At 47.1% G+C, this 26,539-nt stretch overlaps 2 long non-coding RNA genes across 2 annotated transcripts in view; both read left to right on the top strand.

Moving 5' to 3' along the window:
• Positions 1 to 22,606, top strand: LOC125774449 (uncharacterized). The gene is made up of 3 exons (XR_007420907.1): positions 1 to 253; positions 3,586 to 4,523; positions 22,262 to 22,606. It is a non-coding gene; the product is annotated as an uncharacterized LOC125774449 (long non-coding RNA).
• Positions 1 to 26,539, top strand: part of LOC125774441 (uncharacterized) — a 51,449-nt gene that overhangs the window by 4,155 nt on the left and 20,755 nt on the right. The gene's annotated exons all lie outside the window — the stretch shown is intronic.

The following is a 26,539-nucleotide window of genomic DNA, read 5'->3' as shown; positions in this document are numbered from 1 at the left end:
GGTGTCTTGGCTAAGGTGTCTTGGCTAATGTGTCTTGGCTAATGTGTCTTGGCTAAGGTGTCTTGGCTAATGTGTCTTGGCTAAGGTGTCTTGGCTAATGTGTCTTGGCTAATGTGTCTTGGCTAAGGTGTCTTGGCTAAGGTGTCTTGGCTAAGGTGTCTTGGCTAAGGTGTCTTGGCTAATGTGTCTCGGCTAAGGTGTCTTGGCTAATGTGTCTTGGCTAAGGTGTCTTGGCTAAGGTGTCTAGACTAAGGTGTCTTGGCTAATGTGTCTTGGCTAATGTGTCTTGGCTAAGATGTCTTGGCTAATGTGTCTTGGCTAAGGTGTCTTGGATAAGGTGTCTTGGCTAAGGTGTCTTGGCTAAGGTGTCTTGGCTAATGTGTCTTGGCTAATGTGTCCTGGCTAATGTGTCTTGGCTAAGGTGTCTTGGCTAATGTGTCTTGGCTAATGTGTCTTGCCTAAGGTGTCTTGGCTAAGGTGTCTTGGGTAAGGTGTCTTGGCTAATGTGTCTTGGCTAAGGTGTCTTGGCTAATGTGTCTTGGCTAAGGTGTCTTGGCTAATGTGTCTTGGCTAATGTGTCTTGGCTAAGGTGTCTTGGCTAATGTGTCTTGGCTAAAGTGTCTTGGATAAGGTGTCTTGGCTAAGGTGTCTTGGCTAAGGTGTCTTGGCTAATGTGTCTTGGCTAATGTGTCTTGGCTAATGTGTCTTGGCTAAGGTGTCTTGGCTAATGTGTCTTGGCTAATGTGTCTTGCCTAAGGTGTCTTGGCTAAGGTGTCTTGGCTAAGGTGTCTTGGCTAATGTGTCTCGGCTAAGGTGTCTTGGCTAATGTGTCTTGGCTAAAGTGTCTTGGCTAAGGTGTCTTGGCTATGGTGTCTTGGCTAAGGTGTCTTGGCTTATGTGTCTTGGCTAATGTGTCTTGGCTAAGGTGTCTTGGCTAATGTGTCTTGGCTAATGTGTCTTGGCTAAGGTGTCTTGGCTAAGGTGTCTTGGCTAATGTGTCTTGGCTAATGTGTCTTGGCTAAGGTGTCTTGGCTAAGGTGTCTTGGCTAATGTGTCTTGGCTTAAGTGTCTTGGCTTAGGTGTCTTGGCTAATGTGTCTCGGCTAAGGTGTCTTGGCTAAGGTGTCTTGGCTAATGTGTCTTGGCTAAGGTGTCTTGGCTAAGGTGTCTTGGCTAATGTGTCTTGGCTAATGTGTCTCTGCTAAGGTGTCTTGGCTAATGTGTCTTGGCTAATGTGTCTTGGCTAAGGTGTCTTGGCTAAGGTGTCTTGGCTAAGGTGTCTTGGCTAATGTGTCTCGGCTAAGGTGTCTTGGCTAATGTGTCTTGGCTAAAGTGTCTTGGATAAGGTGTCTTGGCTAAGGTGTCTTGGCTAAGGTGTCTTGGCTAAGGTGTCTTGGCTAATGTGTCTTGGCTAAGGTGTCTTGGCTAATGTGTCTTGGCTAATGTGTCTTGGCTAATGTGTCTTGGCTAAGGTGTCTTGGCTAAGGTGTCTTGGCTAATGTGTCTCGGCTAAGGTGTCTTGGCTAATGTGTCTTGGCTAAAGTGTCTTGGCTAAGGTGTCTTGGCTAAGGTGTCTAGACTAAGGTGTCTTGGCTAATGTGTCTTGGCTAATGTGTCTTGGCTAAGGTGTCTTGGCTAATGTGTCTTGGCTAATGTGTCTTGGCTAAGGTGTCTTGGCTAAGGTGTCTTGGCTAATTTGTCTTGGCTAATGTGTCTTGGCTAAGGTGTCTTGGCTAAGGTGTCTTGGCTAATGTGTCTCGGCTAAGGTGTCTTGGCTAAGGTGTCTTGGCTAAGGTGTCTTTGCTAATGTGTCTTGGCTAAGGTGTCTTGGCTAAGGTGTCTTGGCTAAGGTGTCTTGGCTAATGTGTCTCGGCTAAGGTGTCTTGGCTAAGGTGTCTTGGCTAAGGTGTCTTGGCTAAAGTGTCTTGGCTAAGGTGTCTTTGCTAAGGTGTCTTGGCTAATGTGTCTTGGCTAAGGTGTCTTGGCTAATGTGTCTTGGCTAAGGTGTCTTGGCTAAGGTGTCTTGGCTAAGGTGTCTTGGCTAATGTGTCTCGGCTAAGGTGTCTTGGCTAAGGTGTCTTGGTTAAGGTGTCTTGGCTAATGTGTCTTGGCTAAGGTGTCTTGGCTAAGGTGTCTTTGCTAATGTGTCTTGGCTAAGGTGTCTTGGCTAAGGTGTCTCGGCTAAGGTGTCTTGACTAATGTGTCTTGGCTAAGGTGTCTTGGCTAAGGTGTCTTGGCTAAGGTGTCTTGGCTAAGGTGTCTTGGCTAATGTGTCTTGGCTAATGTATCTAGGCTAATGTGTCTTGGCTAAGGTGTCTTGGCTAAGGTGTCTTGGCTAAGGTGTCTTGGCTAAGGTGTCTTGGCTAATGTGTCTTGGCTAATGTGTCTCGGCTAATGTGTCTTGGCTAAGGTGTCTTGGCTAAGGTGTCTTGGCTAATGTGTCTTGGCTAAAGTGTCTTGGCTTAGGTGTCTTGGCTAATGTGTCTCGGCTAATGTGTCTTGGCTAAGGTGTCTTGGCTAATGTGTCTCGGCTAAGGTGTCTTGGCTAAGGTGTCTTGGCTAAGGTGTCTTGGCTAATGTGTCTTGGCTAAGGTGTCTCGGCTAAGGTGTCTTGGCTAATGTGTCTCGGCTAAGGTGTCTTGGCTAATGTGTCTTGGCTAAGGTGTCTTGGCTAATGTGTCTCGGCTAATGTGTCTTGGCTAAGGTGTCTTGACTAAGGTGTCTTGGCTAATGTGTCTTGGCTAAGGTGTCTTGGCTAAGGTGTCTTGGCTAAGGTGTCTTGGCTAAGGTGTCTTGGCTAATGTGTCTTGGCTAAAGTGTCTTGGCTTAGGTGTCTTGGCTAATGTGTCTCGGCTAAGGTGTCTTGGCTAAGGTGTCTTGGCTAATGTGTCTTGGCTAAGGTGTGTTGGCTAATGTGTCTCGGCTAATGTGTCTTGGCTAATGTGTCTTGGCTAAAGTGTCTTGGCTTAGGTGTCTTGGCTAATGTGTCTCGGCTAAGGTGTCTTGGCTAATGTGTCTTGGCTAATGTGTCTTGGCTAATGTGTCTTGGCTAATGTGTCTTGGCTAATGTGTCTTGGCTAAGGTGTCTTGGCTAATGTGTCTTGGCTAAGGTGTCTTGGCTAAGGTGTCTTGGCTAATGTGTCTTGGCTAAGGTGTCTTGGCTAATGTGTCTCGGCTAATGTGTCTTGGCTAATGTGTCTTGGCTAAAGTGTCTTGGCTTAGGTGTCTTGGCTAATGTGTCTCGGCTAAGGTGTCTTGGCTAATGTGTCTTGGCTAATGTGTCTTGGCTAAGGTGTCTTGGCTAATGTGTCTTGGCTAATGTGTCTTGGCTAATGTGTCTTGGCTAATGTGTCTTGGCTAAGGTGTCTTGGCTAACGTGTCTTGGCTAAGGTGTCTTGGCTAAGGTGTCTTGGCTTAGGTGTCTCGGCTAATGTGTCTTGGCTAAGGTGTCTTGGCTAATGTGTCTTGGCTAAAGTGTCTTGGCTAAGGTGTCTTGGCTAATGTGTCTCGGCTAATGTGTCTTGGCTAATGTGTCTTGGCTAAAGTGTCTTGGCTTAGGTGTCTTGGCTAATGTGTCTCGGCTGAGGTGTCTTGGCTAATGTGTCTTGGCTAATGTGTCTTGGCTAAGGTGTCTTGGCTTATGTGTCTTGGCTAATGTGTCTTGGCTAAGGTGTCTTGGCTAAGGTGTCTTGGCTAGTGTGTCTTGGCTAATGTGTCTCGGCTAAGGTGTCTTGGCTAATGTGTCTTGGCTAAAGTGTCTTGGCTAAGGTGTCTTGGCTAAGGTGTCTTGGCTAAGGTGTCTCGGCTAAGGTGTCTTGGCTAATGTGTCTTGGCTAAGGTGTCTTGGCTAAGGTGTCTTGGCTAAGGTGTCTTGGTTAAGGTGTCTTGGCTAAGGTGTCTTGGCTAATGTGTCTTGGCTAAGGTGTCTTGGCTAAGGTGTCTTGGCTAATGTGTCTTGGCTAATGTGTCTTGGCTAATGTGTCTTGGCTAAAGTGTCTTGGCTAAGGTGTCTTGGCTAAGGTGTCTTGGCTAAGGTGTCTTGGCTAATGTGTCTTGGCTAATGTGTCTTGGCTAAGGTGTCTTGGCTAAGGTGTCTTGGCTAATGTGTCTTGGCTAATGTGTCTTGGCTAAAGTGTCTTGGCTAAGGTGTCTTGGCTAAGGTGTCTTGGCTAAGGTGTCTTGGCTAATGTGTCTTGGCTAATGTGTCTTGGCTAAGGTGTCTTGGCTAAGGTGTCTTGGCTAATGTGTCTTGGCTAAGGTGTCTTGGCTAAGGTGTCTTGGCTAATGTGTCTTGGCTAATGTGTCTTGGCTAAGGTGTCTTGGCTAATGTGTCTTGGCTAATGTGTCTTGGCTAAGGTGTCTTGGCTAAGGTGTCTTGGCTAATGTGTCTTGGCTAAGGTGTCTTGGCTAAGGTGTCTTGGCTAAGGTGTCTTGGCTAAGGTGTCTTGGCTAAGGTGTCTTGGCTAATGTGTCTTGGCTAAGGTGTCTTGGCTAAGGTGTCTTGGCTAATGTGTCTTGGGTAAGGTGTCTTGGCTAATGTGTCTCGGCTAAGGTGTCTTGGCTAATGTGTCTTGGCTAATGTGTCTTGGCTAAGGTGTCTTGGCTAAGGTGTCTTGGCTAAGGTGTCTTGGCTAATGTGTCTTGGCTAAGGTGTCTTGGCTAAGGTGTCTTGGCTAATGTGTCTTGGCTAAGGTGTCTTGGCTAATGTGTCTCGGCTAAGGTGTCTTGGCTAAGGTGTCTTGGCTAAGGTGTCTTGGCTAAGGTGTCTTGGCTAATGTGTCTTGGCTAATGTATCTAGGCTAATGTGTCTTGGCTAAGGTGTCTTGGCTAAGGTGTCTTGGCTAATGTGTCTCGGCTAATGTGTCTTGGCTAAGGTGTCTTGGCTAAGGTGTCTTGGCTAATGTGTCTTGGCTAAGGTGTCTTGGCTAATGTGTCTCGGCTAATGTGTCTTGGCGAATGTGTCTTGGCTAAGGTGTCTTGGCTAAGGTGTCTTGGCTAATGTGTCTTGGCTAAGGTGTCTCGGCTAATGTGTCTTGGCTAATGTGTCTTGGCTAATGTGTCTTGGCTAATGTGTCTTGGCTAATGTGTCTTGGCTAATGTGTCTTGGCTAAGGTGTCTTGGCTAATGTGTCTTGGCTAAGGTGTCTTGGCTAAGGTGTCTTGGCTAAGGTGTCTTGGCTAATGTGTCTTGGCTAATGTGTCTTGGCTAATGTGTCTTGGCTAAGGTGTCTTGGCTATGGTGTCTTGGCTAAGGTGTCTTGGCTAAGGTGTCTTGGCTAATGTGTCTTGGCTAAGGTGTCTTGGCTAATGTGTCTTGGCTAATGTGTCTTGGCTAAGGTGTCTTGGCTAAGGTGTCTTGGCTAAGGTGTCTTGGCTAATGTGTCTCGGCTAATGTGTCTTGGCTAAGGTGTCTTGGCTAATGTGTCTTGGCTAATGTGTCTTGGCTAATGTGTCTTGGCTAATGTGTCTTGGCTAAGGTGTCTTGGCTAATGTGTCTTGGCTAAGGTGTCTTGGCTAAGGTGTCTTGGCTAATGTGTCTTGGCTAAAGTGTCTTGGCTTAGGTGTCTTGGCTAATGTGTCTCGGCTAAGGTGTCTTGGCTAAGGTGTCTTGGCTAATGTGTCTCGGCTAAGGTGTCTTGGCTAAGGTGTCTTGGCTAAGGTGTCTTGGCTATTGTGTCTTGGCTAAAGTCTCTTGGCTAAGGTGTCTTGGCTAAGGTGTCTTGGCTAAGGTGTCTTGGCTAAGGTGTCTTGGCTAATGTGTCTCGGCTAATGTGTCTTGGCTAAGGTGTCTTGGCTAAGGTGTCTCAGCTAATGTGTCTTGGCTAAGGTGTCTTGGCTAAGGTGTCTTGGCTAATGTGTCTTGGCTTAGGTGTCTTGGCTAAGGTGTCTTGGCTAAAGTGTCTTGGCTAATGTGTCTTGGCAAAGGTGTCTTGGCTAAGGTGTCTTGGCTTAGGTGTCTTGGCTAAGGTGTCTTGGCTAATGTGTCTTGGCTAAGGTGTGTTGGCTAATGTGTCTCGGCTAATGTGTCTTGGCTAATGTGTCTTGGCTAAAGTGTCTTGGCTTAGGTGTCTTGGCTAATGTGTCTCGGCTAAGGTGTCTTGGCTAATGTGTCTTGGCTAATGTGTCTTGGCTAATGTGTCTTGGCTAATGTGTCTTGGCTAATGTGTCTTGGCTAAGGTGTCTTGGCTAATGTGTCTTGGCTAAGGTGTCTTGGCTAAGGTGTCTTGGCTAATGTGTCTTGGCTAAGGTGTCTTGGCTAATGTGTCTCGGCTAATGTGTCTTGGCTAATGTGTCTTGGCTAAAGTGTCTTGGCTTAGGTGTCTTGGCTAATGTGTCTCGGCTAAGGTGTCTTGGCTAATGTGTCTTGGCTAATGTGTCTTGGCTAAGGTGTCTTGGCTAATGTGTCTTGGCTAATGTGTCTTGGCTAAGGTGTCTTGGCTAACGTGTCTTGGCTAAGGTGTCTTGGCTAAGGTGTCTTGGCTTAGGTGTCTTGGCTAAGGTGTCTTGGCTAATGTGTCTCGGCTAATGTGTCTTGGCTAAGGTGTCTTGGCTAATGTGTCTTGGCTAAAGTGTCTTGGCTAAGGTGTCTTGGCTAATGTGTCTCGGCTAATGTGTCTTGGCTAATGTGTCTTGGCTAAAGTGTCTTGGCTTAGGTGTCTTGGCTAATGTGTCTCGGCTGAGGTGTCTTGGCTAATGTGTCTTGGCTAATGTGTCTTGGCTAAGGTGTCTTGGCTTATGTGTCTTGGCTAATGTGTCTTGGCTAAGGTGTCTTGGCTAAGGTGTCTTGGCTAGTGTGTCTTGGCTAATGTGTCTCGGCTAAGGTGTCTTGGCTTATGTGTCTTGGCTAAAGTGTCTTGGCTAAGGTGTCTTGGCTAAGGTGTCTTGGCTAAGGTGTCTCGGCTAAGGTGTCTTGGCTAATGTGTCTTGGCTAATGTGTCTTGGCTAAGGTGTCTTGGCTAAGGTGTCTTGGCTAAGGTGTCTTGGCTAAGGTGTCTTGGCTAAGGTGTCTTGGCTAATGTGTCTTGGCTAAGGTGTCTTGGCTAAGGTGTCTTGGCTAATGTGTCTTGGCTAATGTGTCTTGGCTAATGTGTCTTGGCTAAAGTGTCTTGGCTAAGGTGTCTTGGCTAAGGTGTCTTGGCTAAGGTGTCTTGGCTAATGTGTCTTGGCTAATGTGTCTTGGCTAAGGTGTCTTGGCTAAGGTGTCTTGGCTAATGTGTCTTGGCTAAGGTGTCTTGGCTAAGGTGTCTTGGCTAATGTGTCTTGGCTAATGTGTCTTGGCTAAGGTGTCTTGGCTAAGGTGTCTTGGCTAATGTGTCTTGGCTAATGTGTCTTGGCTAAGGTGTCTTGGCTAAGGTGTCTTGGCTAATGTGTCTTGGCTAAGGTGTCTTGGCTAAGGTGTCTTGGCTAAGGTGTCTTGGCTAAGGTGTCTTGGCTAAGGTGTCTTGGCTAATGTGTCTTGGCTAAGGTGTCTTGGCTAAGGTGTCTTGGCTAATGTGTCTTGGCTAAGGTGTCTTGGCTAATGTGTCTCGGCTAAGGTGTCTTGGCTAATGTGTCTTGGCTAAGGTGTCTTGGCTAAGGTGTCTTGGCTAATGTGTCTTGGCTAAGGTGTCTTGGCTAAGGTGTCTTGGCTAAGGTGTCTTGGCTAAGGTGTCTTGGCTAATGTGTCTTGGCTAATGTATCTAGGCTAATGTGTCTTGGCTAAGGTGTCTTGGCTAAGGTGTCTTGGCTAATGTGTCTCGGCTAATGTGTCTTGGCTAAGGTGTCTTGGCTAAGGTGTCTTGGCTAATGTGTCTTGGCTAAGGTGTCTTGGCTAATGTGTCTCGGCTAATGTGTCTTGGCTAATGTGTCTTGGCTAAGGTGTCTTGGCTAAGGTGTCTTGGCTAATGTGTCTTGGCTAAGGTGTCTTGGCTAAGGTGTCTTGGCTAATGTGTCTTGGCTAATGTGTCTTGGCTAAGGTGTCTTGGCTAAGGTGTCTTGGCTAATGTGTCTTGGCTAAGGTGTCTTGGCTAAGGTGTCTTGGCTAATGTGTCTTGGCAAATGTGTCTTGGCTAATGTGTCTTGGCTAAGGTGTCTTGGCTAAGGTGTCTTGGCTAAGGTGTCTTGGCTAATGTGTCTTGGCTAAGGTGTCTTGGCTAAGGTGTCTTGGCTAATGTGTCTTGGCTAAGGTGTCTTGGCTAATGTGTCTTGGCTAAGGTGTCTTGGCTAAGGTGTCTTGGCTAAGGTGTCTTGGCTAAGGTGTCTTGGCTAATGTGTCTTGGCTAATGTATCTAGGCTAATGTGTCTTGGCTAAGGTGTCTTGGCTAAGGTGTCTTGGCTAATGTGTCTCGGCTAATGTGTCTTGGCTAAGGTGTCTTGGCTAAGGTGTCTTGGCTAATGTGTCTTGGCTAAGGTGTCTTGGCTAATGTGTCTCGGCTAATGTGTGTTGGCGAATGTGTCTTGGCTAAGGTGTCTTGGCTAAGGTGTCTTGGCTAATGTGTCTTGGCTAAGGTGTCTTGGCTAAGGTGTCTTGGCTAATGTGTCTTGGCTAATGTGTCTTGGCTAAGGTGTCTTGGCTATGGTGTCTTGGCTAAGGTGTCTTGGCTAAGGTGTCTTGGCTAAGGTGTCTTGGCTAATGTGTATTGGCTAATGTGTCTTGGCTAAGGTGTCTTGGCCAATGTGTCTCGGCTAAGGTGTCTTGGCTAATGTGTCTTGGCTAAAGTGTCTTGGCTAAGGTGTCTTGGCTAAGGTGTCTTGGCTAAGGTGTCTTGGCTAATGTGTCTTGGCTAATGTGTCTTGGCTAAGGTGTCTTGGCTAATGTGTCTTGGCTAATGTGTCTTGGCTAAGGTGTCTTGGCTAAGGTGTCTTGGCTAAGGTGTCTTGGCTAATGTGTCTCGGCTAAGGTGTCTTGGCTAATGTGTCTTGGCTAAAGTGTCTTGGCTAAGGTGTCTTGGCTAAGGTGTCTTGGCTAAGGTGTCTTGGCTAAGGTGTCTTGGCTAATGTGTCTCGGCTAAGGTGTCTTGGCTAATGTGTCTTGGCTAATGTGTCTTGGCTAAGGTGTCTTGGCTAATGTGTCTCGGCTAATGTGTCTTGGCTAATGTGTCTTGGCTAAGGTGTCTTGGCTAAGGTGTCTTGGCTAAGGTGTCTTGGCTAATGTGTCTCGGCTAAGGTGTCTTGGCTAAGGTGTCTTGACTAAGGTGTCTTGGCTAATGTGTCTTGGCTAAGGTGTCTTGGCTAATGTGTCTTGGCTAATGTGTCTTGGCTAATGTGTCTTGGCTAATGTGTCTTGGCTAAGGTGTCTAGGCTAATGTGTCTTGGCTAAGGTGTCTTGGCTAAGGTGTCTTGGCTAATGTGTCTTGGCTAAAGTGTCTTGGCTTAGGTGTCTTGGCTAATGTGTCTCGGCTAATGTGTCTTGGCTAATGTGTCTTGGCTAATGTGTCTTGGCTAAGGTGTCTTTTCTAATGTGTCTTGGCTAAGGTGTCTTGGCTAAGGTGTCTTGGCTAATGTGTCTTGGCTAAAGTGTCTTGGCTTAGGTGTCTTGGCTAATGTGTCTCGGCTAAGGTGTCTTGGCTAAGGTGTCTTGGCTAATGTGTCTCGGCTAAGGTGTCTTGGCTAAGGTGTCTTGGCTAAGGTGTCTTGGCTAATGTGTCTTGGCTAAGGTGTCTTGGCTAAGGTGTCTTGGCTAAGGTGTCTTGGCTAAGGTGTCTTGGCTAAGGTGTCTTGGCTAATGTGTCTCGGCTAATGTGTCTTGGCTAATGTGTCTTGGCTAAGGTGTCTTGGCTAAGGTGTCTTGGCTATGGTGTCTTGGATAAGGTGTCTTGGCTAAGGTGTCTTGGCTAAGGTGTCTTGGCTAATGTGTCTTGGCTAATGTGTCTTGGCTAAGGTGTCTTGGCCAATGTGTCTCGGCTAAGGTGTCTTGGCTAATGTGTCTTGGCTAAAGTGTCTTGGCTAAGGTGTCTTGGCTAAGGTGTCTTGGCTAAGGTGTCTTGGCTAATGTGTCTTGGCTAATGTGTCTTGGCTAAGGTGTCTTGGCTAATGTGTCTTGGCTAATGTGTCTTGGCTAAGGTGTCTTGGCTAAGGTGTCTTGGCTAAGGTGTCTTGGCTAATGTGTCTCGGCTAAGGTGTCTTGGCTAATGTGTCTTGGCTAAAGTGTCTTGGCTAAGGTGTCTTGGCTAAGGTGTCTTGGCTAAGGTGTCTTGGCTAATGTGTCTTGGCTAATGTGTCTTGGCTAAGGTGTCTTGGCTAATGTGTCTTGGCTAATGTGTCTTGGCTAAGGTGTCTTGGCTAAGGTGTCTTGGCTAATGTGTCTTGACTAATGTGTCTTGGCTAAGGTGTCTTGGCTAAGGTGTCTTGGCTAATGTGTCTTGGCTAAAGTGTCTTGGCTAAGGTGTCTTGGCTTATGTGTCTCGGCTAAGGTGTCTTGGCTAAGGTGTCTTGGCTAATGTGTCTTGGCTAAGGTGTCTTGGCTAATGTGTCTTGGCTAATGTGTCTTGGCTAAGGTGTCTTGGCTACGGTGTCTTGGCTAAGGTGTCTTGGCTAAGGTGTCTTGGCTAAGGTGTCTCGGCTAATGTGTCTTGGCTAAGGTGTCTTGGCTAATGTGTCTCGGCTAATGTGTCTTGGCTAAGGTGTCTTGGCTAAGGTGTCTTGGCTAATGTGTCTCGGCTAATGTGTCTTGGCTAATGTGTCTTGGCTAATGTGTCTTGGCTAATGTGTCTTGGCTAAGGTGTCTTGGCTAATGTGTCTTGGCTAAGGTGTCTTGGCTAAGGTGTCTTGGCTAATGTGTCTTGGCTAAAGTGTCTTGGCTTAGGTGTCTTGGCTAATGTGTCTCGGCTAAGGTGTCTTGGCTAAGGTGTCTTGGCTAATGTGTCTCGGCTAAGGTGTCTTGGCTAAGGTGTCTTGGCTAAGGTGTCTTGGCTAATGTGTCTTGGCTAAAGTCTCTTGGCTAAGGTGTCTTGGCTAAGGTGTCTTGGCTAAGGTGTCTTGGCTAAGGTGTCTTGGCTAATGTGTCTCGGCTAATGTGTCTTGGCTAAGGTGTCTTGGCTAAGGTGTCTTGGCTAATGTGTCTCGGCTAAGGTGTCTTGGCTAATGTGTCTCGGCTAATGTGTCTTGGCTAAAGTGTCTTGGCTAAGGTGTCTTGGCTAATGTGTCTCGGCTAAGGTGTCTTGGCTAATGTGTCTTGGCTAAAGTGTCTTGGCTAAGGTGTCTTGGCTAAGGTGTCTTGGCTAAGGTGTCTTGGCTAATGTGTCTTGGCTAATGTGTCTCTGCTAAGGTGTCTTGGCTAAGGTGTCTTGGCTAATGTGTCTTGGCTAAGGTGTCTTGGCCAAGGTGTCTTGGCTAATGTGTCTTGGCTAATGTGTCTTGGCTAAGGTGTCTTGGCTAAGGTGTCTTGGCTAATGTGTCTTGGCTAAAGTGTCTTGGCTTAGGTGTCTTGGCTAATGTGTCTCGGCTAAGGTGTCTTGGCTAAGGTGTCTTGGCTAATGTGTCTTGGCTAAGGTGTCTTGGCTAAGGTGTCTTGGCTAATGTGTCTCGGCTAATGTGTCTTGGCTAAAGTGTCTTGGCTAAGGTGTCTTGGCTAAGGTGTCTTGGCTAAGGTGTCTTGGCTAAGGTGTCTTGGCTAATGTGTCTCGGCTAATGTGTCTTGGCTAAGGTGTCTTGGCTAAGGTGTCTTGGCTAAGGTGTCTTGGCTAATGTGTCTTGGCTAAGGTGTCTTGGCTAAGGTGTCTTGGCTAAGGTGTCTTGGCTAAGGTGTCTTGGCTAATGTGTCTCGGCTAATGTGTCTTGGCTAAGGTGTCTTGGCTAAGGTGTCTTGGCTAATGTGTCTTGGCTAAGGTGTCTTGGCTAATGTGTCTCGGCTAATGTGTCTTGGCTAATGTGTCTTGGCTAAGGTGTCTTGGCTAATGTGTCTCGGCTAAGGTGTCTTGGCTAATGTGTCTTGGCTAAAGTGTCTTGGCTAAGGTGTCTTGGCTAAGGTGTCTTGGCTAAGGTGTCTTGGCTAATGTGTCTTGGCTAATGTGTCTTGGCTAAGGTGTCTTGGCTAATGTGTCTCGGCTAAGGTGTCTTGGCTAATGTGTCTTGGCTAATGTGTCTTGGCTAAAGTGTCTTGGCTAAGGTGTCTTGGCTAAGGTGTCTTGGCTAAGGTGTCTTGGCTAATGTGTCTTGGCTAAGGTGTCTTGGCTAATGTGTCTTGGCTAATGTGTCTTGGCTAATGTGTCTTGGCTAAGGTGTCTTGGCCAAGGTGTCTTGGCTAATGTGTCTTGGCTAATGTGTCTTGGCTAAGGTGTCTTGGCTAAGGTGTCTTGGCTGATGTGTCTTGGCTAAAGTGTCTTGGCTTAGGTGTCTTGGCTAATGTGTCTCGGCTAAGGTGTCTTGGCTAAGGTGTCTTGGCTAATGTGTCTTGGCTAAGGTGTCTTGGCTAAGGTGTCTTGGCTAATGTGTCTTGGCTAAAGTGTTTTGGCTTAGGTGTCTTGGCTAATATATCTCGGCTAAGGTGTCTTGGCTAAGGTGTCTTGGCTAATGTGTCTCGGCTAAGGTGTCTTGGCTAAGGTGTCTTGGCTAAGATGTCTTGGCTAATGTGTCTTGGCTAAGATGTCTTGGCTAAGGTGTCTTGGCTAATGTGTCTTGGCTAATGTGTCTTGGCTAATGTGTCTTGGATAATGTGTCTTGGCTAAGGTGTCTTGGCTAATGTGTCTTGGCTAATGTGTCTTGGCTTATGTGTCTTGGCTAATGTGTCTTGGCTAAGGTGTCTTGGCTAATGTGTCTTGGCTAAGGTGTCTTGGCTAAGGTGTCTTGGCTAAGGTGTCTTGGCTAAGGTTTCTTGGCTAATGTGTCTTGGCTAATGTGTCTTGGCTAATGTGTCTCGGCTAATTTGTCTTGGCTAAAGTGTCTTGGCTAATGTGTCTTGGCTTAGGTGTCTTGGCTAATGTGTCTCGGCTAAGGTGTCTTGGCTAAGGTGTCTTGGCTAATGTGTCTTGGCTAAAGTGTCTTGGCTAAGGTGTCTTGGCTAAGGTGTCTTGGCTAAGGTGTCTTGGCTAAGGTGTCTTGGCTAAGGTGTCTTGGCTAATGTGTCTCAGCTAAAGTGTCTTGGCTAATGTGTCTTGGCTAAGGTGTCTTGGCTAAGGTGTCTTGGCTAAGGTGTCTTGGCTAAGGTGTCTTGGCTAAGGTGTCTTGGCTAATGTGTCTCGGCTAATGTGTCTTGGCTAAGGTGTCTTGGCTAAGGTGTCTTGGCTAATGTGTCTTGGCTAATGTGTCTTGGCTAAGGTGTCTTGGCTAAGGTGTCTTGGCTAAGGTGTCTTGGCTAAGGTGTCTTGGCTAAGGTGTCTTGGCTAATGTGTCTCGGCTAAGGTGTCTCGGCTAAGGTGTCTTGGCTAAGGTGTCTTGGCTAATGTGTCTTGGCTAATGTGTCTTGGCTAAGGTGTCTTGGCTAAGGTGTCTTGGCTAATGTGTCTTGGCTAAGGTGTCTTGGCTAATGTGTCTCGGCTAATGTGTCTTGGCTAAGGTGTCATGGCTAAGGTGTCTTGGCTAATGTGTCTTGGCTAAGGTGTCTTGACTAATGTGTCTCGGCTAATGTGTCTTGGCTAATGTGTCTTGGCTAAGGTGTCTTGGCTAATGTGTCTCGGCTAAGGTGTCGTGGCTAATGTGTCTTGGCTAAAGTGTCTTGGCTAAGGTGTCTTGGCTAAGGTGTCTTGGCTAAGGTGTCTTGGCTAATGTGTCTTGGCTAATGTGTCTTGGCTAAGGTGTCTTGGCTAATGTGTCTTGGCTAATGTGTCTTGGCTAAGGTGTCTTGGCTAAGGTGTCTTGGCTAAGGTGTCTTGGCTAAGGTGTCTTGGCTAATGTGTCTCGGCTAATGTGTCTTGGCTAATGTGTCTTGGGTAAGGTGTCTTGGCTTATGTGTCTCGGCTAAGGTGTCTTGGCTAATGTGTCTTGGCTAAAGTGTCTTGGCTAAGGTGTCTTGGCTAAGGTGTCTTGGCTAAGGTGTCTTGGCTAATGTGTCTTGGCTAATGTGTCTTGGCTAAGGTGTCTTGGCTAATGTGTCTTGGCTAATGTGTCTTGGCTAAGGTGTCTTGGCTAAGGTGTCTTGGCTAATGTGTCTTGGCTAATGTGTCTTGGCTAAGGTGTCTTGGCTAAGGTGTCTTGGCTAATGTGTCTTGGCTAAAGTGTCTTGGCTTAGGTGTCTTGGCTAATGTGTCTCGGCTAAGGTGTCTTGGCTAAGGTGTCTTGGCTAATGTGTCTTGGCTAAGGTGTCTTGGCTAAGGTGTCTTGGCTAATGTGTCTTGGCTAAAGTGTCTTGGCTTAGGTGTCTTGGCTAATGTGTCTCGGCTAAGGTGTCTTGACTAAGGTGTCTTTTCTAATGTGTCTTGGCTAAGGTGTCTTGGCTAAGGTGTCTTGGCTAATGTGTCTTGGCTAAGGTGTCTTGGCTAAGGTGTCTTGGCTAATGTGTCTTGGCTAAAGTGTCTTGGCTTAGGTGTCTTGGCTAATGTGCTTCGGCTAAGGTGTCTTGGCTAAGGTGTCTTGGCTAATGTGTCTTGGCTAATGTGTCTTGGCTAAGGTGTCTTTGCTAAGGTGTCTTGGATAATGTGTCTTGGCTAAGGTGTCTTGGCTAATGTGTCTCGGCTAATGTGTCTTGGCTAAGGTGCCTTGACTAAGGTGTCTTGGCTAATGTGTCTTGGCTAATGTGTCTTGGCTAAGGTGTCTTGGCTAATGTGTCTTGGCTAAAGTGTCTTGGCTAATGTGTCTTGGCTAAGGTGTCTTGGCTAAGGTGTCTTGGCTAAGGTGTCTTGGCTAAGGTGTCTTGGCTAAGGTGTCTTGGCTAATGTGTCTTGGCTAAGGTGTCTTGGCTAAGGTGTCTTGGCTAATGTGTCTTGGCTAATGTGTCTTGGCTAAGGTGTCTTGGCTAATGTGTCTTGGCTAATGTGTCTTGGCTAAGGTGTCTTGGCTAAGGTGTCTTGGCTAATGTGTCTTGGCTAATGTGTCTTGGCTAAGGTGTCTTGGCTTAGGTGTCTTGGCTAATGTGTCTTGGCTAAAGTGTCTTGGCTTAGGTGTCTTGGCTAATGTGTCTCGGCTAAGGTGTCTTGGCTAAGGTGTCTTGGTTAATGTGTCTTGGCTAATGTGTCTTGGCTAAGGTGTCTTGGCTAAGGTGTCTTGGCTAAGGTGTCTTGGCTAAGGTGTCTTGGCTAATGTGTCTTGGCTAAGGTGTCTTGGCTAAGGTGTCTTGGCTAATGTGTCTCGGCTAAAGTGTCTTGGCTAATGTGTCTTGGCTAAGGTGTCTTGACTAAGGTGTCTTGGCTAATGTGTCTTGGCTAAGGTGTCTTGGCTAAGGTGTCTTGGCTAATGTGTCTTGGCTAAAGTGTCTTGGCTAATGTGTCTTGGCTAAGGTGTCTTGGCTAAGGTGTCTTGGCTAAGGTGTCTTGGCTAAGGTGTCTTGGCTAAGGTGTCTTGGCTAATGTGTCTCGGCTAATGTGTCTTGGCTAAGGTGTCTTGGCTAATGTGTCTCGGCTAATGTGTCTTGGCTAATGTGTCTTGGCTAATGTGTCTTGGCTAATGTGTCTTGGCTAAGGTGTCTTGGCTAATGTGTCTTGGCTAAGGTGTCTTGGCTAAGGTGTCTTGGCTAATGTGTCTTGGCTAAAGTGTCTTGGCTTAGGTGTCTTGGCTAATGTGTCTCGGCTAAGGTGTCTTGGCTAAGGTGTCTTGGCTAATGTGTCTCGGCTAAGGTGTCTTGGCTAAGGTGTCTTGGCTAAGGTGTCTTGGCTAATGTGTCTTGGCTAAGGTGTCTTGGCTAAGGTGTCTTGGCTAAGGTGTCTTGGCTAAGGTGTCTTGGCTAAGGTGTCTTGGCTAATGTGTCTCGGCTAATGTGTCTTGGCTAAGGTGTCTTGGCTAAGGTGTCTTGGCTAAGGTGTCTTGGCTAAGGTGTCTTGGCTAAGGTGTCTTGGCTAAGGTGTCTTGGCTAAGGTGTCTCGGCTAATGTGTCTTGGCTAAGGTGTCTTGGCTAAGGTGTCTTGGCTAAGGTGTCTTGGCTTATGTGTCTTGGCTAAGGTGTCTTGGCTAATGTGTCTTGGCTAATGTGTCTCGGCTTATGTGTCTTGGCTAATGTGTCTTGGCTAAAGTGTCTTGGCTAAGGTGTCTTGGCTAATGTGTCTTGGCTAAGGTGTCTTGGCTAATGTGTCTTGGCTAAGGTGTCTTGGCTAAGGTGTCTTGGCTAATGTGTCTTGGCTAATGTGTCTCTTCTAATGTGTCTTGGCTAAGGTGTCTTGGCTAAGGTGTCTTGGCTAATGTGTCTTGGCTAAAGTGTCTTGGCTGAGGTGTCTTGGCTAAGGTGTCTTGGCTAATGTGTCTTGGCTAATGTGTCTTGGCTAAAGTGTCTTGGCTAAGGTGTCTTGGCTAATGTGTCTCGGCTAAAGTGTCTTGGCTAAGGTGTCTTGGCTAAGGTGTCTTGGCTAAGGTGTCTTGGCTAAGGTGTCTTGGCTAATGTGTCTCGGCTAAGGTGTCTTGGCTAAAGTGTCTTGGCTAATGTGTCTCGGCTAAGGTGTCTTGGCTAATGTTTCTTGGCTAAAGTGTCTTGGATAATGTGTCTCGGCTAAGGTGTCTTGGCTAAGGTGTCTTGGCTAATGTGTCTTGGCTAAAGTGTCTTGGCTAAGGTGTCTAAACTAATGTGTCTCGGCTAAGGTGTCTTGGCTAAGGTGTCTTGGCTAAGGTGTCTTAGCTAAGGTGTCTTGGCTAATGTGTCTTGGCTAATGTGTCTCGGCTAAGGTGTCTTGGCTAATGTGTCTTGGCTAAAGTGTCTTGGCTAAGGTGTCTTGGCTAAGGTGTCTTGGCTAAGGTGTCTTGGCTAATGTGTCTTGGCTAATGTGTCTTGGCTAAGGTGTCTTGGCTAATGTGTCTTGGCTAATGTGTCTTGGCTAAGGTGTCTTGGCTAAGGTGTCTTGGCTAATGTGTCTTGACTAATGTGTCTTGGCTAAGGTGTCTTGGCTAAGGTGTCTTGGCTAATGTGTCTTGGCTAAAGTGTCTTGGCTAAGGTGTCTTGGCTTATGTGTCTCGGCTAAGGTGTCTTGGCTAAGGTGTCTTGGCTAATGTGTCTTGGCTAATGTGTCTTGGCTAAGGTGTCTTGGCTAATGTGTCTTGGCTAAGGTGTCTTGGCTAAGGTGTCTTGGCTAATGTGTCTTGGCTAAAGTGTCTTGGCTAAGGTGTCTTGGCTAAAGTGTCTTGGCTAAGGTGTCTTGGCTAAGGTGTCTTGGCTAAGGTGTCTTGGCTAATGTGTCTTGGCTAATGTGTCTTGGCTAAGGTGTCTTGGCTAATGTGTCTTGGCTAATGTGTCTTGGCTAAGGTGTCTTGGCTAAGGTGTCTTGGCTAATGTGTCTTGGCTAAGGTGTCTTGGCTAAGGTGTCTTGGCTAAGGTGTCTTGGCTAATGTGTCTTGGCTAAAGTGTCTTGGCTAAGGTGTCTTGGCTTATGTGTCTCGGCTAAGGTGTCTTGGCTAAGGTGTCTTGGCTAATGTGTCTTGGCTAAGGTGTCTTGGCTAATGTGTCTTGGCTAATGTGTCTTGGCTAAGGTGTCTTGGCTACGGTGTCTTGGCTAAGGTGTCTTGGCTAAGGTGTCTTGGCTAAGGTGTCTCGGCTAATGTGTCTTGGCTAAGGTGTCTTGACTAAGGTGTCTTGGCTAATGTGTCTTGGCTTAGGTGTCTTGGCTAAGGTGTCTTGGCTAATGTGTCTTGGCTAAAGTGTCTTGGCTAATGTGTCTCTTCTAATGTGTCTTGGCTAAGGTGTCTTGGCTAAGGTGTCTTGGCTAATGTGTCTTGGCTAAAGTGTCTTGGCTGAGGTGTCTTGGCTAAGGTGTCTTGGCTAATGTGTCTTGGCTAATGTGTCTTGGCTAAAGTGTCTTGGCTAAGGTGTCTTGGCTAATGTGTCTCGGCTAAAGTGTCTTGGCTAAGGTGTCTTGGCTAAGGTGTCTTGGCTAAGGTGTCTTGGCTAAGGTGTCTTGGCTAATGTGTCTCGGCTAAGGTGTCTTGGCTAAAGTGTCTTGGCTAATGTGTCTCGGCTAAGGTGTCTTGGCTAATGTTTCTTGGCTAAAGTGTCTTGGCTAATGTGTCTCGGCTAAGGTGTCTTGGCTAAGGTGTCTTGGCTAATGTGTCTTGGCTAAAGTGTCTTGGCTAAGGTGTCTAAACTAATGTGTCTTGGCTAATATGTCTTGGCTAATGTGTCTTGGCTAAGGTGTCTTGGCTAAGGTGTCTTGGCTAAGGTGTCTTGGCTAATGTGTCTCGGCTAAGGTGTCTTGGCTAATGTGTCTTGGCTAAAGTGTCTTGGCTAAGGTGTCTTGGCTAAGGTGTCTTGGCTAAGGTGTCTTGGCTAATGTGTCTTGGCTAATGTGTCTTGGCTAAGGTGTCTTGGCTAATGTGTCTTGGCTAATGTGTCTTGGCTAAGGTGTCTTGGCTAAGGTGTCTTGGCTAATGTGTCTTGACTAATGTGTCTTGGCTAAGGTGTCTTGGCTAAGGTGTCTTGGCTAATGTGTCTTGGCTAAAGTGTCTTGGCTAAGGTGTCTTGGCTTATGTGTCTCGGCTAAGGTGTCTTGGCTAAGGTGTCTTGGCTAATGTGTCTTGGCTAAGGTGTCTTGGCTAATGTGTCTTGGCTAATGTGTCTTGGCTAAGGTGTCTTGGCTACGGTGTCTTGGCTAAGGTGTCTTGGCTAAGGTGTCTTGGCTAAGGTGTCTCGGCTAATGTGTCTTGGCTAAGGTGTCTTGACTAAGGTGTCTTGGCTAATGTGTCTTGGCTTAGGTGTCTTGGCTAAGGTGTCTTGGCTAATGTGTCTTGGCTAAAGTGTCTTGGCTAATGTGTCTTGGCAAAGGTGTCTTGGCTAAGGTGTCTTGGCTTAGGTGTCTTGGCTAAGGTGTCTTGGCTAATGTGTCTCGGCTAATGTGTCTTGGCTAAGGTGTCTTGGCTAAGGTGTCTTGGCTAATGTGTCTCGGCTAATGTGTCTTGGCTAATGTGTCTTGGCTAATGTGTCTTGGCTAATGTGTCTTGGCTAAGGTGTCTTGGCTAATGTGTCTTGGCTAAGGTGTCTTGGCTAAGGTGTCTTGGCTAATGTGTCTTGGCTAAAGTGTCTTGGCTTAGGTGTCTTGGCTAATGTGTCTCGGCTAAGGTGTCTTGGCTAAGGTGTCTTGGCTAATGTGTCTCGGCTAAGGTGTCTTGGCTAAGGTGTCTTGGCTAAGGTGTCTTGGCTAATGTGTCTTGGCTAAAGTCTCTTGGCTAAGGTGTCTTGGCTAAGGTGTCTTGGCTAAGGTGTCTTGGCTAATGTGTCTCGGCTAATGTGTCTTGGCTAAGGTGTCTTGGCTAAGGTGTCTTGGCTAATGTGTCTCGGCTAAGGTGTCTTGGCTAATGTGTCTCGGCTAATGTGTCTTGGCTAATGTGTCTTGGCTAAGGTGTCTTGGCTAATGTGTCTCGGCTAAGGTGTCTTGGCTAATGTGTCTTGGCTAAAGTGTCTTGGCTAAGGTGTCTTGGCTAAGGTGTCTTGGCTAAGGTGTCTTGGCTAATGTGTCTTGGCTAATGTGTCTCTGCTAAGGTGTCTTGGCTAAGGTGTCTTGGCTAATGTGTCTTGGCTAAGGTGTCTTGGCCAAGGTGTCTTGGCTAATGTGTCTTGGCTAATGTGTCTTGGCTAAGGTGTCTTGGCTAAGGTGTCTTGGCTAATGTGTCTTGGCTAAAGTGTCTTGGCTTAGGTGTCTTGGCTAATGTGTCTCGGCTAAGGTGTCTTGGCTAAGGTGTCTTGGCTAATGTGTCTTGGCTAAGGTGTCTTGGCTAAGGTGTCTTGGCTAATGTGTCTTGGCTAAAGTGTCTTGGCTTAGGTGTTTTGGCTAAGGTGTCTTGGCTAAGGTGTCTTGGCTAATGTGTCTTGGCTAAGGTGTCTTGGCTAAGGTGTCTTGGCTAAGGTGTCTTGGCTAAGGTGTCTTGGCTAATGTGTCTCGGCTAATGTGTCTTGGCTAAGGTGTCTTGGCTAAGGTGTCTTGGCTAATGTGTCTTGGCTAAGGTGTCTTGGCTAATGTGTCTCGGCTAATGTGTCTTGGCTAATGTGTCTTGGCTAAGGTGTCTTGGCTAATGTGTCTCGGCTAAGGTGTCTTGGCTAATGTGTCTTGGCTAAAGTGTCTTGGCTAAGGTGTCTTGGCTAAGGTGTCTTGGCTAAGGTGTCTTGGCTAATGTGTCTTGGCTAATGTGTCTTGGCTAAGGTGTCTTGGCTAATGTGTCTCGGCTAAGGTGTCTTGGCTAATGTGTCTTGGCTAAAGTGTCTTGGCTAAGGTGTCTTGGCTAAGGTGTCTTGGCTAAGGTGTCTTGGCTAATGTGTCTTGGCTAAGGTGTCTTGGCTAAGGTGTCTTGGCTAATGTGTCTTGGCTAATGTGTCTTGGCTAAGGTGTCTTGGCCAAGGTGTCTTGGCTAATGTGTCTTGGCTAATGTGTCTTGGCTAAGGTGTCTTGGCTAAGGTGTCTTGGCTGATGTGTCTTGGCTAAAGTGTCTTGGCTTAGGTGTCTTGGCTAATGTGTCTCGGCTAAGGTGTCTTGGCTAAGGTGTCTTGGCTAATGTGTCTTGGCTAAGGTGTCTTGGCTAAGGTGTCTTGGCTAATGTGTCTTGGCTAAGGTGTCTTGGCTAAGGTGTCTTGGCTAATGTGTCTTGGCTAAAGTGTTTTGGCTTAGGTGTCTTGGATAATATATCTCGGCTAAGGTGTCTTGGCTAAGGTGTCTTGGCTAATGTGTCTTGGCTAAAGTGTTTTGGCTTAGGTGTCTTGGCTAATATATCTCGGCTAAGGTGTCTTGGCTAAGGTGTCTTGGCTAATGTGTCTCGGCTAAGGTGTCTTGGCTAAGGTGTCTTGGCTAAGATGTCTTGGCTAATGTGTCTTGGCTAAGATGTCTTGGCTAAGGTGTCTTGGCTAATGTGTCTTGGCTAATGTGTCTTGGCTAATGTGTCTTGGATAATGTGTCTTGGCTAAGGTGTCTTGGCTAATGTGTCTTGGCTAATGTGTCTTGGCTTATGTGTCTTGGCTAATGTGTCTTGGCTAAGGTGTCTTGGCTAATGTGTCTTGGCTAAGGTGTCTTGGCTAAGGTGTCTTGGCTAAGGTGTCTTGGCTAAGGTGTCTTGGCTAATGTGTCTTGGCTAATGTGTCTTGGCTAATGTGTCTCGGCTAATTTGTCTTGGCTAAAGTGTCTTGGCTAATGTGTCTTGGCTTAGGTGTCTTGGCTAATGTGTCTCGGCTAAGGTGTCTTGGCTAAGGTGTCTTGGCTAATGTGTCTTGGCTAAAGTGTCTTGGCTAAGGTGTCTTGGCTAAGGTGTCTTGGCTAAGGTGTCTTGGCTAAGGTGTCTTGGCTAATGTGTCTCAGCTAAAGTGTCTTGGCTAATGTGTCTTGGCTAAGGTGTCTTGGCTAAGGTGTCTTGGCTAAGGTGTCTTGGCTAAGGTGTCTTGGCTAAGGTGTCTTGGCTAATGTGTCTCGGCTAATGTGTCTTGGCTAAGGTGTCTTGGCTAAGGTGTCTTGGCTAATGTGTCTTGGCTAATGTGTCTTGGCTAAGGTGTCTTGGCTAAGGTGTCTTGGCTAAGGTGTCTTGGCTAAGGTGTCTTGGCTAAGGTGTCTTGGCTAATGTGTCTCGGCTAAGGTGTCTCGGCTAAGGTGTCTTGGCTAAGGTGTCTTGGCTAATGTGTCTTGGCTAAGGTGTCTTGGCTAAGGTGTCTTGGCTAAGGTGTCTTGGCTAATGTGTCTTGGCTAAGGTGTCTTGGCTAATGTGTCTCGGCTAATGTGTCTTGGCTAAGGTGTCATGGCTAAGGTGTCTTGGCTAATGTGTCTTGGCTAAGGTGTCTTGACTAATGTGTCTCGGCTAATGTGTCTTGGCTAATGTGTCTTGGCTAAGGTGTCTTGGCTAATGTGTCTCGGCTAAGGTGTCTTGGCTAAGGTGTCTTGGCTAAAGTGTCTTGGCTAAGGTGTCTTGGCTAAGGTGTCTTGGCTAATGTGTCTTGGCTAATGTGTCTTGGCTAAGGTGTCTTGGCTAAGGTGTCTTGGCTAAGGTGTCTTGGCTAAGGTGTCTTGGCTAATGTGTCTCGGCTAATGTGTCTTGGCTAATGTGTCTTGGGTAAGGTGTCTTGGCTAATGTGTCTCGGCTAAGGTGTCTTGGCTAATGTGTCTTGGCTAAAGTGTCTTGGCTAAGGTGTCTTGGCTAAGGTGTCTTGGCTAAGGTGTCTTGGCTAATGTGTCTTGGCTAATGTGTCTTGGCTAAGGTGTCTTGGCTAATGTGTCTCGGCTAATGTGTCTTGGCTAATGTGTCTTGGGTAAGGTGTCTTGGCTAATGTGTCTTGGCTAATGTGTCTTGGCTAAGGTGTCTTGGCTAAAGTGTCTTGGCTAAGGTGTCTTGGCTAAGGTGTCTTGGCTAAGGTGTCTTGGCTAATGTGTCTTGGCTAATGTGTCTTGGCTAAGGTGTCTTGGCTAAGGTGTCTTGGCTAAGGTGTCTTGGCTAATGTGTCTCGGCTAATGTGTCTTGGCTAAGGTGTCATGGCTAAGGTGTCTTGGCTAATGTGTCTTGGCTAAGGTGTCTTGACTAATGTGTCTCGGCTAATGTGTCTTGGCTAATGTGTCTTGGCTAAGGTGTCTTGGCTAATGTGTCTCGGCTAAGGTGTCTTGGCTAAGGTGTCTTGGCTAAAGTGTCTTGTCTAAGGTGTCTTGGCTAAGGTGTCTTGGCTAATGTGTCTTGGCTAATGTGTCTTGGCTAAGGTGTCTTGGCTAAGGTGTCTTGGCTAAGGTGTCTTGGCTAAGGTGTCTTGGCTAATGTGTCTCGGCTAATGTGTCTTGGCTAATGTGTCTTGGGTAAGGTGTCTTGGCTAATGTGTCTCGGCTAAGGTGTCTTGGCTAATGTGTCTTGGCTAAAGTGTCTTGGCTAAGGTGTCTTGGCTAAGGTGTCTTGGCTAAGGTGTCTTGGCTAATGTGTCTTGGCTAATGTGTCTTGGCTAAGGTGTCTTGGCTAATGTGTCTTGGCTAATGTGTCTTGGCTAAGGTGTCTTGGCTAAGGTGTCTTGGCTAATGTGTCTTGGCTAATGTGTCTTGGCTAAGGTGTCTTGGCTAAGGTGTCTTGGCTAATGTGTCTTGGCTAAAGTGTCTTGGCTTAGGTGTCTTGGCTAATGTGTCTCGGCTAAGGTGTCTTGGCTAAGGTGTCTTGGCTAATGTGTCTTGGCTAAGGTGTCTTGGCTAAGGTGTCTTGGCTAATGTGTCTTGGCTAAAGTGTCTTGGCTTAGGTGTCTTGGCTAATGTGTCTCGGCTAAGGTGTCTTGACTAAGGTGTCTTTTCTAATGTGTCTTGGCTAAGGTGTCTTGGCTAAGGTGTCTTGGCTAATGTGTCTTGGCTAAGGTGTCTTGGCTAAGGTGTCTTGGCTAATGTGTCTTGGCTAAAGTGTCTTGGCTTAGGTGTCTTGGCTAATGTGCTTCGGCTAAGGTGTCTTGGCTAAGGTGTCTTGGCTAATGTGTCTTGGCTAATGTGTCTCGGCTAAGGTGTCTTTGCTAAGGTGTCTTGGATAATGTGTCTTGGCTAAGGTGTCTTGGCTAATGTGTCTCGGCTAATGTGTCTTGGCTAAGGTGCCTTGACTAAGGTGTCTTGGCTAATGTGTCTTGGCTAATGTGTCTTGGCTAAGGTGTCTTGGCTAATGTGTCTTGGCTAAAGTGTCTTGGCTAATGTGTCTTGGCTAAGGTGTCTTGGCTAAGGTGTCTTGGCTAAGGTGTCTTGGCTAAGGTGTCTTGGCTAAGGTGTCTTGGCTAAGGTGTCTTGGCTAATGTGTCTTGGCTAAGGTGTCTTGGCTAAGGTGTCTTGGCTAATGTGTCTTGGCTAATGTGTCTTGGCTAAGGTGTCTTGGCTAATGTGTCTTGGCTAATGTGTCTTGGCTAAGGTGTCTTGGCTAAGGTGTCTTGGCTAATGTGTCTTGGCTAATGTGTCTTGGCTAAGGTGTCTTGGCTTAGGTGTCTTGGCTAATGTGTCTTGGCTAAAGTGTCTTGGCTTAGGTGTCTTGGCTAATGTGTCTCGGCTAAGGTGTCTTGGCTAAGGTGTCTTGGCTAAGGTGTCTTGGCTAATGTGTCTTGGCTAAGGTGTCTTGGCTAAGGTGTCTTGGCTAAGGTGTCTTGGCTAAGGTGTCTTGGCTAATGTGTCTTGGCTAAGGTGTCTTGGCTAAGGTGTCTTGGCTAATGTGTCTCGGCTAAAGTGTCTTGGCTAATGTGTCTTGGCTAAGGTGTCTTGACTAAGGTGTCTTGGCTAATGTGTCTTGGCTAAGGTGTCTTGGCTAAGGTGTCTTGGCTAATGTGTCTTGGCTAAAGTGTCTTGGCTAATGTGTCTTGGCTAAGGTGTCTTGGCTAAGGTGTCTTGGCTAAGGTGTCTTGGCTAAGGTGTCTTGGCTAATGTGTCTCGGCTAATGTGTCTTGGCTAAGGTGTCTTGGCTAATGTGTCTCGGCTAATGTGTCTTGGCTAATGTGTCTTGGCTAAGGTGTCTTGGCTAATGTGTCTTGGCTAAGGTGTCTTGGCTAAGGTGTCTTGGCTAATGTGTCTTGGCTAAAGAGTCTTGGCTTAGGTGTCTTGGCTAATGTGTCTCAGCTAAAGTGTCTTGGCTAAGGTGTCTTGGCTAATGTGTCTCGGCTAAGGTGTCTTGGCTAAGGTGTCTTGGCTAAGGTGTCTTGGCTAATGTGTCTTGGCTAAGGTGTCTTGGCTAAGGTGTCTTGGCTAAGGTGTCTTGGCTAAGGTGTCTTGGCTAAGGTGTCTTGGCTAATGTGTCTCGGCTAATGTGTCTTGGCTAAGGTGTCTTGGCTAAGGTGTCTTGGCTAAGGTGTCTTGGCTAAGGTGTCTTGGCTAAGGTGTCTTGGCTAAGGTGTCTTGGCTAAGGTGTCTCGGCTTATGTGTCTTGGCTAAGGTGTCTTGGCTAAGGTGTCTTGGCTAATGTGTCTTGGCTTATGTGTCTTGGCTAAGGTGTCTTGGCTAATGTGTCTTGGCTAATGTGTCTCGGCTTATGTGTCTTGGCTAATGTGTCTTGGCTAAAGTGTCTTGGCTAAGGTGTCTTGGCTAATGTGTCTTGGCTAAGGTGTCTTGGCTAATGTGTCTTGGCTAAGGTGTCTTGGCTAAGGTGTCTTGGCTAATGTGTCTTGGCTAATGTGTCTCTTCTAATGTGTCTTGGCTAAGGTGTCTTGGTTAAGGTGTCTTGGCTAATGTGTCTTGGCTAAAGTGTCTTGGCTGAGGTGTCTTGGCTAAGGTGTCTTGGCTAATGTGTCTTGGCTAATGTGTCTTGGCTAAAGTGTCTTGGCTAAGGTGTCTTGGCTAATGTGTCTCGGCTAAAGTGTCTTGGCTAAGGTGTCTTGGCTAAGGTGTCTTGGCTAAGGTGTCTTGGCTAAGGTGTCTTGGCTAATGTGTCTCGGCTAAGGTGTCTTGGCTAAAGTGTCTTGGCTAATGTGTCTCGGCTAAGGTGTCTTGGCTAATGTTTCTTGGCTAAAGTGTCTTGGCTAATGTGTCTCGGCTAAGGTGTCTTGGCTAAGGTGTCTTGGCTAATGTGTCTTGGCTAAAGTGTCTTGGCTAAGGTGTCTAAACTAATGTGTCTCGGCTAAGGTGTCTTGGCTAAGGTGTCTTGGCTAATGTGTCTTGGCTAATGTGTCTCGGCTAATGTGTCTTGGCTAAGGTGTCTTGGCTAAGGTGTCTTGGCTAATGTGTCTCGGCTAAAGTGTCTTGGCTAAGGTGTCTTGGCTAAAGTGTCTTGGCTAAGGTGTCTTGGCTAAGGTGTCTTGGCTAAGGTGTCTTGGCTAAGGTGTCTTGGCTAAGGTGTCTCGGCTAATGTGTCTTGGCTAATGTGTCTTGGCTAAAGTGTCTTGGCTGAGGTGTCTTGGCTAAGGTGTCTTGGCTAATGTGTCTTGGCTAAGGTGTCTTGGCTAATGTGTCTTGGCTAATGTGTCTCGGCTTGTGTGTCTTGGCTAATGTGTCTTGGCTAAAGTGTCTTGGCTAAGGTGTCTTGGCTAATGTGTCTTGGCTAAGGTGTCTTGGCTAATGTGTCTTGGCTAAGATGTCTTCGCTGAGGTGTCTTGGCTAATGTGTCTCGGCTAATGTGTCTTGGCTAAAGTGTCTTGGCTAAGGTGTCTTGGCTAATGTGTCTTGGCTAAGGTGTCTTGGCTAAGGTGTCTTGGCTAAGGTGTCTTGGCTAATGTGTCTTGGCTAATGTGTCTTGGCTAAGGTGTCTTGGCTAAGGTGTCTTGGCTTATGTGTCTTGGCTAATGTGTCTTAGCTAAGGTGTCTTGGCTAAGGTGTCTTGGCTAAGGTGTCTTGGCTAATGTGTCTTGGCTAAGGTGTCTTGGCTAAGGTGTCTTGGCTAAGGTGTCTTGGCTAAGGTGTCTTGGCTAATGTGTCTTGGCTAATGTGTCTTGGCTAAGGTGTCTTGGCTAAGGTGTCTTGGCTAAGGTGTCTTGGCTAAGGTGTCTTGGCTAAGGTGTCTTGGCTAATGTGTCTCGGCTAAGGTGTCTTGGCTAAGGTGTCTTGGCTAAGGTGTCTTGGCTAAGGTGTCTTGGCTTATGTGTCTTGGCTAAGGTGTCTTAGCTAAGGTGTCTTG

Source organism: Anopheles funestus, unplaced genomic scaffold (assembly GCF_943734845.2).
Source record: "Anopheles funestus unplaced genomic scaffold, idAnoFuneDA-416_04 scaffold_8_ctg1, whole genome shotgun sequence".
NCBI classification, from domain to species: domain Eukaryota; kingdom Metazoa; phylum Arthropoda; class Insecta; order Diptera; family Culicidae; genus Anopheles; species Anopheles funestus.
This window is presented reverse-complemented; position numbering and strand designations above follow the sequence as displayed.